The sequence below is a fragment of the Mastomys coucha genome, unplaced genomic scaffold (genome assembly GCF_008632895.1).
Source record: "Mastomys coucha isolate ucsf_1 unplaced genomic scaffold, UCSF_Mcou_1 pScaffold23, whole genome shotgun sequence".
In the NCBI taxonomy this organism is placed as follows: domain Eukaryota; kingdom Metazoa; phylum Chordata; class Mammalia; order Rodentia; family Muridae; genus Mastomys; species Mastomys coucha.
Genome location: NW_022196906.1, coordinates 87,603,593 through 87,622,046, shown reverse-complemented (window position 1 = coordinate 87,622,046; position 18,454 = coordinate 87,603,593). Strand labels below are relative to the sequence as shown.

The 18,454-nt window shown below is 38.0% G+C and overlaps 1 long non-coding RNA gene across 7 annotated transcripts in view; it reads right to left on the bottom strand.

Annotated features, from left to right (window-relative positions):
• LOC116073516 overlaps positions 1-18,454 on the bottom strand; it is a 61,029-nt gene that overhangs the window by 40,423 nt on the left and 2,152 nt on the right. The window contains exons 2-6 of one of the 7 annotated variants that reach the window (XR_004111841.1): positions 5,515-5,618; positions 4,583-4,736; positions 3,990-4,067; positions 3,658-3,746; positions 748-838 (exon numbers count right to left, since the gene is read on the bottom strand). This is a non-coding gene — a long non-coding RNA (uncharacterized LOC116073516). Of the gene's footprint in view, positions 1-747; positions 839-3,657; positions 3,747-3,989; positions 4,068-4,582; positions 4,737-5,514; positions 5,619-18,111; positions 18,165-18,454 lie in introns of those variants that run through there. The other 6 variants (XR_004111842.1, XR_004111838.1, XR_004111843.1 and 3 more) reach the window with 6 other exon arrangements.

Sequence of the window (18,454 nt, the reverse complement as noted above, 5' to 3'; positions counted from 1 at the left end):
AAAAAAAAAAACCCAAAACATCCATTGGAAACTTTTGAAGAGCATATAAAATCACATAAGAATCACCAAGCTTCATGCTATCAGATGAGTTCTTGCTATAATGAATGCTCCTGCCAGAACACGAGGTAAGAGTGCCAGTTCAGTGTTACTGGAGGAGCTGTGGCTCAAGCCACTCCTCTTGGGTGTTTGTCCACTGAGCAAGGCCTTCCTTCCCATTCGCAGCAACCTATCATGAGCTGTTGGCATGTAATCAAAATTTCTCTCTAATATTCACTGACATTCTCTCCAATTTATATTGTAAAATCCCACACAGCAGAAGGAATGCCTAAGCAAATTTGTCTGTCCAGGAGGCCAGAAAAGTCCCCACAGTGCCCCTTTCATCACCCTAGCTGATTGATGAACTCCTGTTTCCTTCCTACATGGCACTACACAGTGGCTGGGAATATGGGCCCTACCCCGTGTTCCCAACCCTCAGGCCTAGCTGTGGTTTTGAGATGATTATGTAAACGATAATTTTATACTTCATTCTCAAAATCTTCAGAATGGTGATGATTACTCCCTGATGTCCTTAGGAAAAGCAGAGAACTGTTACCAGGTCTGGGGAGCAGACCTCTGGGTCTGCTTCATATGAAGTTCTTAAGCCCCAGTCAGAACAGTTCAGGACTCTTACTTACATGAGAATCAATTTCCAAACACAAGTTTCCCTGCCCCTGGTTCCTCATTTTTCTTGGTCTGATTAAAACTTACCTCTGTTTGGGCCTATTTCTTTGTAGTACTAAGGGTTTGAAGACAGAAGAGCATTTATTTTCCCATCAAGATTTATTTTGATGTTTACAACCTGGAAAATCAAGAGTCTATGTATTATTTATAATATGTTGTAGCTGGTCATTATTTTTGCTGTAGGCTTCAAACTAAAGATAAAGAGGGAAACAGACCCCGGTTTTGGTCCTATAATTTAGAATGCAAACAGTTGAAATATTAAATACATATAGGATTTGTTCTGTAAAGATACACTTTTGCTGAATGTTATGGTAATTTTCAAACTAATTTGTATATATTTCTGTATTTATAAACAATCATATGATAATGCATATATATGTACACAGTTTAATAATATTAATGCAGGGTTTTTTGTGAATATATTTTTATATATAATGATAGATTGAAATTCATGCACCTTTTTTATGGTAGAAGATGATATTCCTATTATTATTGTTAGTTTGATCTCTCTCTGTTTTCCTTTTCTTCTGTTCTATTTTTGAAATAGGAGCTCACTGTAGTTCACAATGACCCTGAATTTCCTATTAAGTCCATGGTATTATCCAGTTTCTGGTGATCCCCTCACTGCAACCACCTTAGTACTGAGATCGCATGCATGAGACACCAGGCCTGGACTCAGAATAATTATGTGAGTTGGTCTCCCATGGTTTCTGTCTTATTCCCTCATCTCATCTCTCTTTCCTCTTTTTTATCTCTCCCTTCCTCCCTCCCTCCCTCCCTTTCCTATTCCTCTCTTGTTCTCTCTCTCTATCCCCCTCCCACCTTTTTCTCCTTTCACTGTTTTCGTATGTTTTGTTTTGTCTGGAACAGGACTTGCTTGAAGCACAGACATGTCTCGAACTTGTGATCTTTTTGACTTTGCATCCAAAGTGTTGGTTCTGCAGGTGTGCTCTTCCATACTCATCTAAGTTCCAGCATCGTTTATGCTTTAACCATCTTCTAATACAAGCTCCAAAAATTATATAAAATGCCAAGAATAACTTATTTTGCATACTAAATAAATTACATTTTAATCCAGAATTTGTGCTTGTCAGCTTCCGTGACTTTATCAAAGCACGTGAGATTATCAAATTATTATGAGGAAAGGTTAACATTGACCTTCAGTCCATGCTCTCTTGTCTTGGTTGCTTTTGAATCTGTGGTGAGATCCTGAACCTCATGGCAGAATGATGTTCTGAAGGAGAGCTTCTTACCTTACACCATAGAGGCTTCATAAACAGGAAAAAGAGTCGTTGAGCTCCTAATGTCCCACTCAAGGGCAGCTCCAAGTAGCCTCTTTCCCTCATGAGGTTCTGTTTTTGATTATACCCTATACACTGTCCACCACTGCTTTCTGTCAATCTTTATCTGTCTTTTGGAGAAAATGCTCATTTTATATCAATGTGTGGGTCCTGCTGGAGGGATGGGTCCTAACACAGAAGACAGTGATGCCTTGAGGCCAGTAGAATGAGACGGGATTCTCAGAATGGTTCCTGATGTCTGGACCTTAACTCATAGCTACTGAAGAATGTACTGCTGCAAAAGCAACAACTGAGTCACACACATAAGTGTGAAGATGAATTAGTCAGTGTCAGACTAATATGGGTTGATCCTCATGGTGCAGAGAAAATCCAAGCAGTGAGTCCCTGTTGTGCTTAACCACATAATGTCTGACAGGGTCCTGTTGTAATAATCACATGTTAGCAACATACATTTGGTAATGAAAACGAGAGGTGAATTTTAAAAATTGGTTAAGTCTCAGAGCCTAAATTTTAACAGCTATTTTCAGTACCCGTTAATTATGATTTAGTTACTGTCTCTATTCTATTACAGATCTATATGAAAAATCCACTATTTTAATTACAGGAATCCATTATATTTTGAGAAAGTCCCCTTGAACATAATTTTATCACCTTCAAATGATAAATAGGACTTCGGACCTGCTATCTTCCCTTGGCATCCATCACCCCTTGTAATTTCATTGTCTGTGTTCCCCTAGGGTCTCTGTATTTCTTCCATAAATTTTTGTATACTTTTTAATTTTTCCTTTTCTCTCAGACCTAGACCTTGAAGACCTTGAAGTAAATTAAAATGTTAGTATAAGTTAGAGAATGTAATAAGATTGAACACTTTACAAGTTCTGCTTGTTTCTTGATCTTTCTGATTTATGGACAGCATGTAAGCGAGCAGAGAAAGCAAAGACACCAATTAAGCATCCTTCATTGCCTTAGGAGCTCTCCCACATCGATTCCCAGTAGCCTTATGTAGAAAATCTATACAGGTACAAAGAGTAAAAACTCAGAGGTTTGACAGCTCTGGCTAGTATGGAGCAAACATATGAATGCATTTTAATCTTACAGTATGGCTAGCTTTCGGGAGATACGGAAGGGGCATGGCCTCATTAACTCACCAAAAGTATGGGGCCTCATACATCTTGTAACCAGTGCCAAATGAAGCTTACTTGCTGATGGATATCAACTTTTACTATAAGTTCTTTGTCATGTGTGTACTTATAGTACCATTACCTAGAACTGAAGGTGTAGTTCATTTGTCTGGGGCTTCATCAGACTGCCACTTCAGAAGAGTAATTTGCCTGAGGGCGACAGTGATGGTTGGGTCTTAATTTGGCTCTTCAGTTGTCATTCCTATCATCCCCAAGGAAGATGGTAAGCTCAGGGAGTGTGGGAACTAAAAGTGACTATGGACCTACTTGTCTATCTGTTTCAGATTAGCACAGTCAAAGGCAGTGTTATGGTCAAACCTTTGGGACTTGTCCATAGACTTTCAAAGTTATATGAGACTCCTGGAGGCAGTATTTGAATCCCAAAGACTCACACATTTAAATAGTAAAAGTAAGAGAACAAAACAGTGGCTGTGGGAATGATTCAATAGACATACCTTTAGTGAAAGCGTGAGGATTGGAGTTCAGATCTGCAGTACTCAAACAAAATCTAGGTAGGCATGGCAGCTTCCCCGCAATTTCAGTGCTAAGAAGGTGGCAATGAGATTCAGGGAATAAGCAGATAAGATAGTTAGACTAGCTGTATTCATGAGCTCTGAGTTCAGCTAAGAGACTCTGCCTCAAAAATATGATGAAAATTGATTGATCAATGTGTTAAGGAAGATTAAACTCCTCGTGTCAGCCTCAGGCCTACACACGCAAACACCTACCCCACACATACCCACCCACATACACCTCACGCACAAAACACACATAAATGGGCACTTACATTAAGAACATGAATATTCCTGCCTCACCATGCCTAGGCTCAGAAGCAATGGAGTCAAGTGTTCATGGATTAAAACCTCTGAAACAATATGTTAAAATAAAACCATTCTTCTTTATTATTTATTTTAGGTATTTTTTCACATCAACAGAAAACTAATAAATGAAGATGTTGGTACTATTAGAGAGTTGGACATGAAGTTTTATGAATAAATATGTACTATTGTGGAGTAGTTTTAAAGATGTTGGATTTTATATCACATCTTCTCAAAATGTTATTCTTAAATTGATATGCCTTAAAATCCAGTTTTATAAGATTTTAAGATATATAGCCACTTAAATATATCACTGAGTGACAAAAGTGATGCCACTACGTTAACAGCACTCCCAGTTCAGGGACTTGAATATAATTTATTCTGGCCTTGTCTTATCTTTTCTACTAGAGTAAGCTTATTGAGTAATGAAGCCAGGGGTAGAGTTATTCTATCCCTAATACAACTTTACAGGGAACAGCTCTTCCATGAATTGATGTTCTACCTAAAGGAGTCAGGAGGAAAATAGCCCTCGATGAGGGAGAAGGCAAGTGAGGGGCTGTACCTGAGCTCAGAAAAGAATAGTGTACTCTTTAACCTGGCTCTTGACAGTAGGGACAATTCTTGTATCCTCCCGTGGCTCCTCAACACATGGCTCATGCACAGACTGCATCGAGTGGGAAGAAACTTCCAGAGTTGGCTCTTGCTCAGAGTGAGAACTTGAGACAAACCATATATAAAAGGAAGGAATTGTATGATAGACATATATGTAAAAGTAATGCACAAGGGAAAATACACAATGGCCAGGAGCCATGAGAGTAAAGTGAGGTTTAGTTTTCCACATACAAAAGGAGACCTGAAATGAATTCTCTCCAAAGCAGTAGCATTACATTTATTTTCATGACTTTCAGCAATATTATTTTAATCACTAAGGGATTTTAGGAAAAGCAATCATTTGTATATTGCGCATACCCAGGAAGAGAACAGGCTGGGGTTCAGATGTCTTCAATTTGATTTATTACTCCTTAGTTTATTGGAATGTCTTGCACAGGGTACAGCTAATAAAAGCATGAACATTTGTCTTGGCGCAAGTTTGATCTAAGGTGAAAAACATTAAATAATGGCCTATTGACAAGCAATTAAACACCACTTCTTTCCTAGCAGTGTTTTGAATTATGGTTGTCCTAACTAATGGAAGCATCCTTGGGCTTTAGAATTCCAATAGACTCTAAGACAAGAAGAACCCTTTAATTAGATTTTCAATAGCATTCGCCAGGACCTACTGCTCATCGTCCTGACTTCTTATCTTCATTGACTTAGGCGAAAACAAAACAAAGATAAATAGTAAAATTCATTACCAATCCATTTACTTCAACTGCTTACCCTCCTATCCAGAGGGAACACAACCAAGCTTTCCCAAGACAGCACTGTGTTCCTTACGCTTAACTCCTGAGTAATTTGTCTAATGCTCCCGCATCACACAGGAATCTGACTTACCAAAAAGAAATAGGACAGCTTTCTACTTTAAATCACAAGGTGCTTGTTTATTTTGAAAACAGAAATGAAGAGACACTGGGGAGAAAATGATGTCCTTGCAGCATCTAAAAAATAGCAAAAGGCTATATTCACAAGGCAATACTAAAGATATCATAGGGAAATTTTGCATTATCCAAAATCGTCTCATAAGTACACTGCCTTAGTTTCACTGGTGCTGTTCCTGTTGCTGTAATAAAATACTCAGACAAACATCTTCAGGGAGAAATGGGTTAGTTTAAGCTTACAATTCAAGTCACAGCCCCTCAGAGTGGGAAAGGCAAGATGCAAGGAAGTTGAAGCAACTAGTGCACTGCATCCATAGCTAATCTACTATCCAAGGAATAGCTCCGCCATCGTTAAGCTGAGAGTTCCAGTTCTATTTATTTACTTGAGATGATCCCTGGCAGGACTGTTGCTAGCTTCTGTGAAGTTAAGAGTTCACATAACCCTCACCAACACTGACAAGATGATGTTGATATCCTCTTGGAAATGAAGCAGTTATCCTATCAATGAGAGATGATGATTTAAAAGTGGTGAAACACTAAACGGAATGAGAAGGATGTGTTTTAATATTTAAATATCTGTGTAGATATGTATGATAACAACTCTTTTAAATAGATGTATTTGAAAAGAGGAGGACATAGGGGTTTGGGGATGGAAGGGAATTGGGAATATAAAGTGATTATGTTTTAATCTAATATATATATATTATAATATATATAATATATTATAATATATATTAGGTTGTGAAATGAAGGCTTCTATTGAGATTACACAATGAGCCTCTAAGGAGGAACAGTGAAACCACCACGCAGCCAAAGAACAGACTCATGTGTTTAAATGGAACTTTTCCTCCTGGGCCTGATCCACTTTCCTTGCCCGTCCCCATTTCCACAAGCTTCTCTCTCCACAGGAGTCTGTGCATTTTGCCTTTCCCACGCCTCTGTGGTTTAAACAGAAAGGTGTACATTCATTCAGGTAGAGTTTTCTGCATAAGTGGCACCTGCCAGATGGTGGGTTTCAGTGAACTAATGACACAAAACCAATTTTTTTTCATAAAAACCCGTTTCTTGTTGCCTGTGCCTTCACACAGTTCTAACCATCACACACATTAACTTCCTACAGCATATAAAAACTTAAGAGCAAAGAAGTTTCGTTACAACATAATGCTAGAATAACAGTTTCAAAATAATACTGATGCTGCCTAAATTATTCCTGGTTGACCAATGTCAGCATGATAGCAAACAAGCAGAAAACAGTTTCCTATTGAGAGGGAATGGGAGATTAACCTCCCAATGAGAAAACAAAAATGTTTGTATGCATAATACCAAAATAACTAATTTAATGTGTTCGTTGAGTTCAGTTGTAAAAAACAGGGATTGACAGCCCACATTTTCTGTCCTTCAGCCCATTATGCAGAATTATGCACATAATTTCCAGCTGCAATTCATGAAGTGTCTCTGAGAGGACCTTCTTAGTAAAAAGTGTTTTTCTCGTTAACCATGCAGCAGTGTCTGCACCCATCAGTCAGGTGACCTCCTGGTTGAGCTCAGCACAAAGTTTCTCTTCTGTAATGGTCACAGCTTACACTGTGGCCCTTTCACCAAATGAGTTTCTATATTTTGGTTAACCAATGATGGTTGGTGGAACACATGGCCAGCATTATCCTGTCTTGCTTTAGATTTGCAACACCTTCATCTTTAGCTTTTCTCTCAGCTGCAGTGGGATTTCTAGAGCTCAGCCTTGAACTCTTCTGTGAGTTCTGGAATAAATGCATAATTCAGTTGGTGGCTCTCCATTGTTCCCTTTGAGACTCCAGCAAATCATGTTTTTTCTTTGTTTGTTTTTTTAGCTTTCTTACAGGTTCTAGTCTTACACTACCTTTCACATTCTCTACTCTTAGGAGACAGTTTTCTGAGTCCAGCCATCTCAGAAACAAGGTCGATGTTGCTATCATGGTCAAAACTGAGTTCACATTCCCAGGCTCCAGAACCAAGCTCCTATCCTGCTTCGTCAAATGTTTCTTGTTCTTCTGTTAACCAGTAAAGCATGTAAAGAGGGAAGATGCTCTTATCCTGCTACCTAAACTAAGGCATACAAGTCTCAAATGTGCTGCCCTGTGGTGACTTAGTTGATTTAAGTGCAGCTTGTCCACTCCTTTCTTCCCTTATCATTCTAAATTCTAGGTCAGAATCTAGGAGGGCACTTGGCTGTAAAAGCTGAATTGATGATCTTGAAATCAGATGACCTGGATAAGGCCCAGTCACCAAGTTAACTTCCTTTCTTAACCTCTTGTGCCAAAATATGATTGCTCAATGCAACAGCTCACACCATCCTCCCTGCTTGGTGTTCCTTTCCTACAAAAATATTGTATAGTCTCCCTTTGGGGATATGGTTCAGATCCTGAACTTGCTGCCTCCCTGCATGTGCAGAGACTAATGCTTTCAGTTTTAAAGCATCTCTGAAGTGAGTTTTCTTGGCTTCCACCTTGAACCAAATACTAAGTCCTTACCATTCTGTGTGATAGACTCCAATTTATATATTCACATATCTTAATAATTTATTTGATTTTTCATCTGTCTAGGTTGATTTTGTCCTATTATTTACAGAAAACACTTCTGTTGTAGTTGCCTATTACCTCTGCCTCTTGCAATCTTCCTGACCCATCTTCTATAATGATCACTGATATAGATGTTTTCTTTAGTAAGGGTGAGAATTCCAGACTTATATTCTCTGCATTTTGACAAGTTGTGGGTCTCTGTATAAAATTACATACAACTTCTGCAAAAAAGAGTCATCTCAGATAAATATTGAGAAATGCATAAATATATCTATGGGAACAATAGTCTATGGGTGTAACAATAAGTCATTAGGATTTAGTTTAATACTGTGTCCATTTAGTAGAATAACAGTAATAGAGAATTCTCCCTAGAGCCTGTGGCCTTTCTACCCACAAGTTTCTTCTTGTGGAGCAGTCCTTAAACCCAATCAGAAAGTGGGTGGTTAGTTCCATAACATTCATGCCACTCTTGAGCCAACAGCCATATCTTGCCAGTCCGGTTATTACTGAACTTGATCAGCTGGGTGAGACTGATCATTACTCTTCTCCTCCAGGAGTGTGCACAGCTCCTTCTAGTATTATGAAAGGCAATCAGTAGAGATGAAGTCTTCAGGTATCAGCTTGATTTCTCCATGCTCTATCAAGCAGAGCATTCTAATATATTTTCCACTGTTATGTTGCCTTCAGCAATAAGAGCTTAATGTCAATCTTTGAAGGGTTGGCAAGAGCAATGACAGTAAATTTTACTATTTGGGGATCTATGGGGTTTTACTGGCTGATAACCCTAAAAGAAGGAGCCTTCTGCAACTGAGATTTTTATTTGCTATTTTGTCTACAAAGGACATTGTTGCCTGCTTAGGGTTACTTCCTTTAAACTCTATCTTCTTTTAGGAAGCTTCTATTTAGAAGGTTTCCATGGGTTTTTAAAAATGATCTTTAGTGTTATTTCCCTTCCTCATACCCCACCCTTCTACTCTGTTCTCTTACCTTGCTCCCCAGCTTAATCTGCTGTTCAATTTCTTTTTTATCCTTTATATCACTATGTTATATCTATCCTCTTTTGGAAGCTTCCCCTCCCCAATGGCCCCTTGACCCAGTGCACATTCTAGAGGTAACACCTTCAAGTGAAGTTTCAAAGCAAACATCTTTTACACTTTGCTCTTTTGATCTACATCCTTGACTCCATTTTTAAACACTTTTTTAAAGAATTTCATTGCTGCTATTACATTTTTATTCAGTAAGATCTTCCTTTTATTCCCCCACACATTTCTTTCATAGTGCTGAGCTAATATTTTTATGGCATACTATGCTTCCCGTTTTCTTAAGAATACTAATTATCATATTACAGGGTTTTGTTTTTTTTTTCCTCTCCTTTTGGCGTTCCTTCTGAATCTCTCACAGTACTTCTTATGTAGTTGCTTTTGTCACTTCCTCTTGGGCTGGAGGCTTTTTCATGAGATGTGTTCTTTTTTGTTTTTTTTTGTTTTTTCCTCAAATGACTTATAGTAGAAGCCTCTGAGTACTGACCACTCTAAGTTTCACACTGATTTTGATACTTAAAAATCTTAGATGTTTAACTTGATATTGTCAAGGATATATTTTTTTCCAGATGTATTTAAAGGATATTCTGGAAGCCAAATCGAGTAAAGGAGGTAAGATTAAGGATGGAGAAAATTAAGATTTCTCTTGATATATAGTAGGTTTGGATTAGTTAATTTCTCTCTGTGTCTCTCTTTCTGTCTCTCTGTCTCTGTCTCTCTCATGTGTGTATGTGTGTTTGTGTGTTTAATGTCGTCTTTTCTGTAACATTTCGAGGTAAGAGAATCAAAGGTTGAGATAAAGACTGAACCTTAATAAATTTTATCACTTCTGAGAGATGTCCTGGAGTCATTTGGTTCTGTCTTTCCATTATTACTCTGTTTCTATGGAGAAACACTGAAGTCAGTTCTGGAAGCAGAAAGTGGATTTGTTCTTTACTCTGCCCCCTACTAAGTGAGGAACTGTTGCTCAGCCCTGTGTCCTATCACTTTCATACCAATTTTCTAGCTTCCCAATCCTGCTGTCATTTGTTCTCTTGTGCTCACTGTGGTTGGGATCTACCTGTCTTCTACATTTTGAAGCAGGAAGAGGTTAGATGCATTTGTTCAATGTACCAATGGAAGACCAAAACAGGAACAAGAACAATACACCTTTTAGGCTAATGGTAGACCAAAGTAGGAAAAATATACCTTGCAGGTCAAAGTCTCTGTTTGCAGTAAAAACGTAAGATTCAGTTTGACCCACTTGTACCTGATGTGCTTGATTACATTTGGGCAGGAAATAGGTCAGGGTGTGAGCTTGCCACATGCAGATATAGACAGGAGGTACCCAGGTAGAAAGTATGTCATGATATATGCTTGCCTGTGATTGGACTTGATGGGAAATATGGTGGCCTTATGGGTGTTATAAGTCTTTGCAAAATGTGACTCAGTTGTTGTTTTCTAGGAACCCTGGAATGGTCCTGGCTAGAGTTGATCATCCTGGCCAGTACTTTGTTAAAACTTCCTTCAAATTTGGGTCAAAATTTATGGAACTGGAACTTCTCTTGGAAATATCAGGTTTAACATCTACCTTAATTGAAGTTCTCCAATTCATTCTTTCTGTTAATTAGTATGTTTTCAACTTCTGGAAATTCTGCTTATTTGGCTTCTTTTACATATGCCTGTTGTTTTTCTACTTTTTCTATTTTACCACATTTCATAGTGTTATTTTTTGTTAAACATTTTCTTTTCCTTTTCCATTTTTTTCACTTTTTTGTTTGTTTGGATGGTTTTATTTTTTCATTATCTGTTTATTTTATTTTAGACAGGATTCTCATTATGCATTTCAGACTGACCTTGCAATAACAATCCCTGTTTTAGCCTCTCATGTGCTGGAATTACAGGCATTTGCTAGTGTACCTATCTCTAAATTAATCTTTTTTAAATTGGATATTTTCTTTATTTACATTTCAAATGTTTTCCCCTTTCCTGGTTTCCCTCCCTCCCGGAAACACTTTATCACATCCTCCCTCATCCTCCCTCCCCCTGCTTCTATGAGGGTGTTCCTCCAGCCACCAACCCACTTCTACCTCCCCTCCCTCGATTCCTCTACACTGAGGCATTTATCAGCCTTCATAGGACCAAGGACCTTCCCTTCCATTGGTGCATGACAAGGCCATCCTCTGCTACATACGCAGCTGGAGCCATGTGTATTCCTTTGTTGATGGCTCAATCCCTGGGAGTTCTACGGGGTCTGGTTGGTTAATATTGTTGTTCTTCCTATGGGGTTGCAAACCTCTTCAACTCCTTCAGTCCCTTTTCTAACTCTATTAGGGACCCCACACTCAGTCCAATGGTTGGCATCTGCCTCTGTATTTGTAAGACTCTGGCAGGGCCTCTCAGGAGACAGCCATATCTTTTTAACTGATCCACAAAAGCAGAAAAGTCATCTATTTCAGAGTGGAGTACTATGAAACATTCAGACATAATGTTGAAACCAGAGCATGATCAACCTTTTTTATCATAGTTCCTTTCCATTCTGCATCTGCTGGTTCCACCTTAATAACTCTAGCAGATGTGTCTGTTATTGGCCCCATCCTGCTTCTCTCATATGTGGCCATTTCCTGGTGCTTTTGAAAATTTTGTTGGTGAGCTTATTTCTTGAAGTTCACTGATAGGATTGTCTGGATGTGTTGCTTGGGTGAGCTTGGGTTTTCTTTGTTTTGCCCAGTCTTCTAGAAATAGGAAGTATTTAATTAAAATTAAATCCTCAGTGTGGGCTTTGCTGCAGCCACTAGACACTCTGAGGAAGGCCTGGCCTGTGTTTATTAATTCTTTAGTAAGGCATACTTTTGTTTTCCTTTTTTTACACATAGGATCTAAATTTGAAAAATAATATTTTTGATCTGTTTTTTTTCTCTCTTCCTTTTTTTTTGGGGAGGTGAGTGGTGGGGGTCGTGAGGGGATACATTGTTTTCTCTATCTTTATTGAAACGTGAAATACTTTGGAAAACTCAGTTTTCCTTGAATGTCCCTATTAGGATCCTTGATTTAGAGTGGCTCTAGGTACTGTCTTTTGTCCCTTACATCCTTGAAAGCTGTAAGGTTACAGACACCATACCTGCAATGCATCTCTCTTCTAAACCCCAGGTCACACCCACCTACTGCTTCATGTCAGAGATGTGAAAATAAACCCTTGGTGTGGCTTTGCAGCTCTTCCCAGTGCCTGGAAGCTTCAAGACCACTCTTCCTGATGCTCAGACTCAAGGCAACCAAATTGTAAAGCATGACTCTTCTGTTTTCTTCTGTGGCCCCAGACATGTGAGCTAAGTCATACGGTATGGAACATACTTCTTCCTCTGGTATCCACAGACGAGAAATCCCTTGTGTCCTCTAGAAATGAAGGCTCCATCTCCTCAGGATCCTATCTACTGCCTGCAGTGAGATATCACAGATCTCCTAATAAAACTCTTCTGACAGAAAAAAAAATTAGCTCAAACCTAACAGTTCATAGAGTATTATAATCCAGGACTTTCCTTCTTAATGGTTTTCATCACCATTCTTCTCTCTTAAAGATCAATCTTCCTTCCTACTTGGCTTCATCTACAGCAGATCTCAGGAATGTGAGGCAACCAAGAACAGCAACAATAATAAAAATTCTCAAACCTTTCATTGTTCTCTGATGCTGCCCTCCACGACTCTTCTATTCAATATTAAATCTTTACAATTCCCCAGGGAACCAATAATAGAAAAACCTTACATTTTACAGGCAGCCTTTCCTCTAGCGGTGCTTGCTCTGATATTAATCTTTGTATTTTCCCTAGCTGCCTCATCTCCACAAATTTAATTTAGAATCATTTTAAAACTCTGACTTAAAACCAGTGGTTACTCCTTTAATAATTATTTTGATTCCTGTATGTATAAGCTTCTCTCTAGTCTGCCTGGTGACTCAATTTGTCCAGGTTGCTTGTCAACTTGCTACATGGATGCTAGTGGGCAATGTCCTCTTGATACATAAATCTAGATTCAGAGAGCAATATCTGATCAAACTTATAAAAACTGGAGACCCCGCCATCATCCACACTAATCCTATGATATCCCAAATACACCTTGAGCCAGGTAGAACCCAATCCCATGCTCAGAACCGCACATCCTTTCTCTCCCTCATGACTTTCTGACAAAAATCACTCCTGTGTTTACGCTTTTATACAAACACAAACCCTGGAATTTTAGGTTATTGATCTTCCACCTGTTACCCTAGCCTTATGTTTATGACTCAAAGGACATACCACACCCCTTTATAGCTTCATCTTGGTCAGAGTTGCTAAGCAAGACATGCTATATCCTTGCTGTTCTTCCTTCTCAAACAGTTTAACAACTCTGTCCTCCTGATTTCCGGACTCGAGGCAACTTTGAGTTAGAAGTTTATTTATATTTCTTGCCTTCCTTGATAATCCTGGCAAGTAGGCTACATTACATAGTGTGGAATTTACCATCTTCTAGAAACCGAACACGTCAAGAAATAGAAATTATTTTCGGTTTTCAGAAGTGAAAGCTTCCTTTTCGTTCCAGGATCCCATCTTCTGCTGTGTGATGCTGTGGCTCTCTTGATAAAGGTCTTCTGAAGGATAGTTCATGAGTGTCTTTGTATTAAATCTGTGATCTCTTGATTATTTAAAATGAAAACCAAATACTATCATATCATAGCTAGGTGAATTCCCTTTGAGTGAACACAGCTTCAAGTTACTGTTTACAATTCATATTCCCATTTTACTGTGCCACCTCTGATATGTTTTAAAACATCTTTTCTATCATATTGATGTGTTTAAATACATTTTTTGAATTATCTAGAATTGTTGTGGGTTCTCAGTAGGAGAGTTGGACAGGGTGCAGACTAACAAAGTCTTGTCTTTCCTCGTTGCTTCTCTTACACATAAGGATCTGCACATTTCTGTCTTTGTTCCTCATCTTATTCCTTCCTCCCCACTGCCCAGAAATAGAATTTATGTTTATAGATAATCTAATGATCCACACTGTAAGGTTCCTGAAATACAAGTCTCTAGCTCAGATCTTTTGGTTTAGCCCATAGTAGTCTAGGGAGCATTTAGTCTTCTTAGGAACTTCAAACAGGAAAAGGTTTTGTTTGATGTCTTTGCTGGATTGAGACGTTTTTGAGAATTTTTTTTTGCTTTCTTCATGTTGGTTAATCCCTTCTGAAAACTGGATTTATTATAGTTCTAGGTAATTGTGCCAGTTCCTTCATGTCAACCCTACACCCTGTTGACTCTCTCTACTTGCTGGCCCCTTTCTTCATCATTTTTCTCTTTTCTTTAGCTACCCCTGAAAAGCCAATTAATTCTCTTCACTGTCTTGTCTTTTCTTGTTTAAGTTTTCATCATCCCTTCCCTCCTGAAGCTGACTGATGATGGTTTCTGAAGGAGAAACTGGCTAAGGTTGTTTCTCAGTGTTCAGGGATTAAGTCTAGAACCTCACTGCAAACACAATCTGGAGATAGTGAAAACTGGCATAGACAATGTAATGTTTGTAGCACATGTCTAGCCACCCCCACCCCCGCCAGTTTAACATTTCAGCACTTGTATTGCTTACAGGATAGAATTATTGAGTAAAATGTTGTTCAGAAAACAATGACAAGGAAAAATAACTGTATACTTTCCCTACTAACACAGCTTTTCTCTGAGTAGTTTTCAACTATGGTCAGCCAAATCCCCAGATGTAGAGTGCCAACTCCATTACAACCTCAATTAAATTTCTTCCATTGATTTCTACTTAATTTCAAAGAATTATTCAAACTTTTGGGAATGGTGATGGAAATCATTGCTAAACTTACTTTGACATTCTTAGTCTAATCTTTTGCTACTTGGATTCGAAGCCTCAACAATATTGAACTGTTTACAATTCCTTAAATCTGTGGGAAATTCGACATAATTGCATGCCCCTGATTAGCACTCCCATGCATTTCTTTACAATGCTTGGCAAGAGGATTATGAATTGTGTGAAGCTCTTGTAAACAGCTGTTGTTTTTTTTTTTTTGCTTTGCATTCTAATATTTGACTAAGCTCCTTTTTCGTCTTTTAGACAAGAAATCACACAGACCTGGCTTTTCTCTTTAGATTTTAAGTATAAGTTCCTGACACATAGGAGACACTCAATAAATTCTGAATTTATGAATGAATGAATTTATTGGAAAGCTTGGAACAGAATTCTGTCTCCAGACTTCCTTTTCACTTTGCTTTTTGCTGTGTAATACGAACCAAATTTAATAAAACCAATCACTTTTTATAGGAATGCCTTCCATGTCGCAGTAAGTTTAAAGCTCTCTTGGAAACTTTTGATCTCGTAATATTATAACCTTGGGGCTGGAAGGGAGCCTAGAGGGTTTTTAATCCTCTCATCCAACCAAAGTGCTAGTTGCCACATACTTCCTCTGACATGCATTTTCCCAGATTGTATTCAAAACACTTCAGGGATTGTGAAAATGAGGAAACCACAGGGCCAGTTCTTGCTATGGTTTAAGTTATGGCCAAGGAAAGGTCTCCCTTTATAGAAAACTTGACTCTTTCTTTCTTTGAACTTCCTTCCCCAATCTTAGTAAAATCCCAATAGGATGCATTTAACATTCTTTCAATAATGTCCAAACAGATGTTCAAGAATTTGAAGACAGCTTAGGCTTAGCACTGGTCTCCACCATTTCAGCTTAAAGAATATAAACTTTTCTGAGATTTCCTCAGGTGACATTTACAGGCCTCTCACTAGGCCTTTCCCCAACACCTCTATGTTCTGTCTCCATGGCTTTGACAAAAAGAGATTGAAGCCCTTTTCATCATTTAATTTAAACAATTGTGCTTAGCTTCAACATTACCATTTTTAAGTATCCTGATGAAACCTGTGATTTTTGCATTCTTATCTATATTGCTTTCTTATAAAACTAATGACCTGTCATAAAAATTTACAAGGAGAGTTGAGAGTTGACTCAATTATGAAGAATGCTTGTTACTATTGCAGAGAATGAGGTTCTGCTCCTAGTACTGACATAGTGTTTCACAATAGTTCGAAATTCCATTTCCAGAGACTCTTATATCCTGTTCTGTCTTCCTTGAGTACCAGGCAAACATGGAATGCATATGTATACATGTACTTGAAACACTCACACACATAAAACAAGAATAAATAAAATATTTTTGAAACTAGTCATGTATGTAACATATGTGATTCACAATTCTATTTCTCAGATATTGCCATTCTTAATTTTTTGTATTTTTCAGAATTTTTTAATATTCATTATAGAGTAGCAAAGGTTCAACGAGCCCACCAAACTAGGCATTTACACAGATAGAAAGAAAACTTTATTAGGAATCAATGTGCCAAGGCTATCTGTTGGGCACAGAGAGAAGAGCAATAAAGAAGAAAAGTAAGCTGATTTTATGTGTTAACATTGCTAGGTCTTTGAGCTGATAAAAGATGTTAGCTTGACTGGAAGCAAAATGTTCTTGCCCAAGTAATTGATCTTTGAGGAAAATTAGGGGGAAGTTGTTCCTGCTCAACAGAAATCACCTTATGTGATCTGCCTTTTCTGGTAAACAGAAAACTGCCGTAAGCTTGTTTACTTGATAAAAAATCTATTTGCCTTCCCAATGTCCTTTTGTTTAAGACAATGTCACCAGCATTATCATTTAGGGGTGCCATTTTGTATCTACAGCTAGGTAGTTGGCTCAGTTGGCAAAGTTCTTGCCACAGAAGCTTGAGAATCTGAGTACATATCCCCAGTACTCACTTTAAAATCAGGAGCAATGGTGCATGCCTATAATCCCAGAGATGAATGGAATGATCTTCTCTATCTAAATAGTCCCATAAATGCTAAGCAAAAAGAAGCAGTCATTAAAAGTCACCAAAACAAACAAACAAACAAACAAACAAACAAACAAAACCCCAGGGCCAGATGGTTTTAGTGTAGAATTCTTACATAACTTCAAAGAATACCTAATACCAAATACTTCTCAAACTATTCCACAAAATAGAAATAGAAGAATAATACGAAATTTGGTCCATTAAGCCGCAATTACACTGATATCTAAACCACACAAAAACCCAACAAGGAAAGAGAACGTCAGACTAATTTTGCTTATGAATATTGATGCAAAAATAAAATTCTCACAAACTGAATCCAATAACATATCAAAACCATAATTCACCACAATCAAGTAGGTTTCATTCTAGAGATGCAGGTATGGTTAATTATAAGGTAATCCATCAACATAATCCACTATATAAACAAACTCAAAGAAAAAAAATCATATGATCATCTCATAAGATCCTGAAAAAGCCTTTGACAAAATGCAACACACCTTTATGTTAAAAGTCCTGGAAGGATCAGGAATACAAGTCACATACTTCAACATAATAAAAGCAATATACAAGAAACCAACAGCCAATGTCAAGTTAAATTGAGAGAAACTTATGACAATCCCACTAAAATCAGGGATAAGGACGAGGCTGCCCACTCCCTATTGATTCAATATAGTATGCAAAGTTCTAGCTAGAGCAATTAGAAAACAAAAGGATATCAAAGGGATACAAATGAAAATAAAGAAGTTAAGGTATCACTATTTGCAGATGATATAGTAGTACACATAAATGACTCCTAAAGTCTACCAGAGAACTTGATACCTGATCAACAACTTCAGTACAGTGGCTGGATATGAATTAACTCTAACAAATCAGTAGTCTTCCTCTATAGACAGGATAAATGGGCTGAGAAAGAAATTAGGGAAACAATATCCTTCACAATAATCACAAATAGTATAAAATATCTTGGTGCAGTTCTAACCACGCGAGTGAAAGATCTGTATGACAGGAAGTTCAAGTCTCTGAAGAAAGAGATCTAAGAAGACCTCAGAAGATGGAAAGATCTCCCATGCTTATGGATCAGTAGGATTAACATAGTAAAAATGGCCATCTTACCAAAAGCAATAGTAAGATTGCTACAGATTCAATGCAATTCCCATCAAAATTCCAACTCAATTCTTCACAAAGATAGAAAGAGTAATTCTCGACTTCATCTGGAATAACAAAAAAACGAGGACAGTGAAAACAATTCTAAACAGTAAAAGAACTTCTTGGGAAATCAGCATCCCTGAGCTCAAGCTTCACTACAAAGCAATAGTGATAAAAAAAACCTAAAATGGAGCTGAGGGGTTTGCAGCCCCTTAGGATGTACAACAACATGAACTAACTATTACCCTTGGAGCTCCCAGGGTCTCAACCACCAACCAAGGACTGCACACAGAGGGGTCTGATTGTTCAA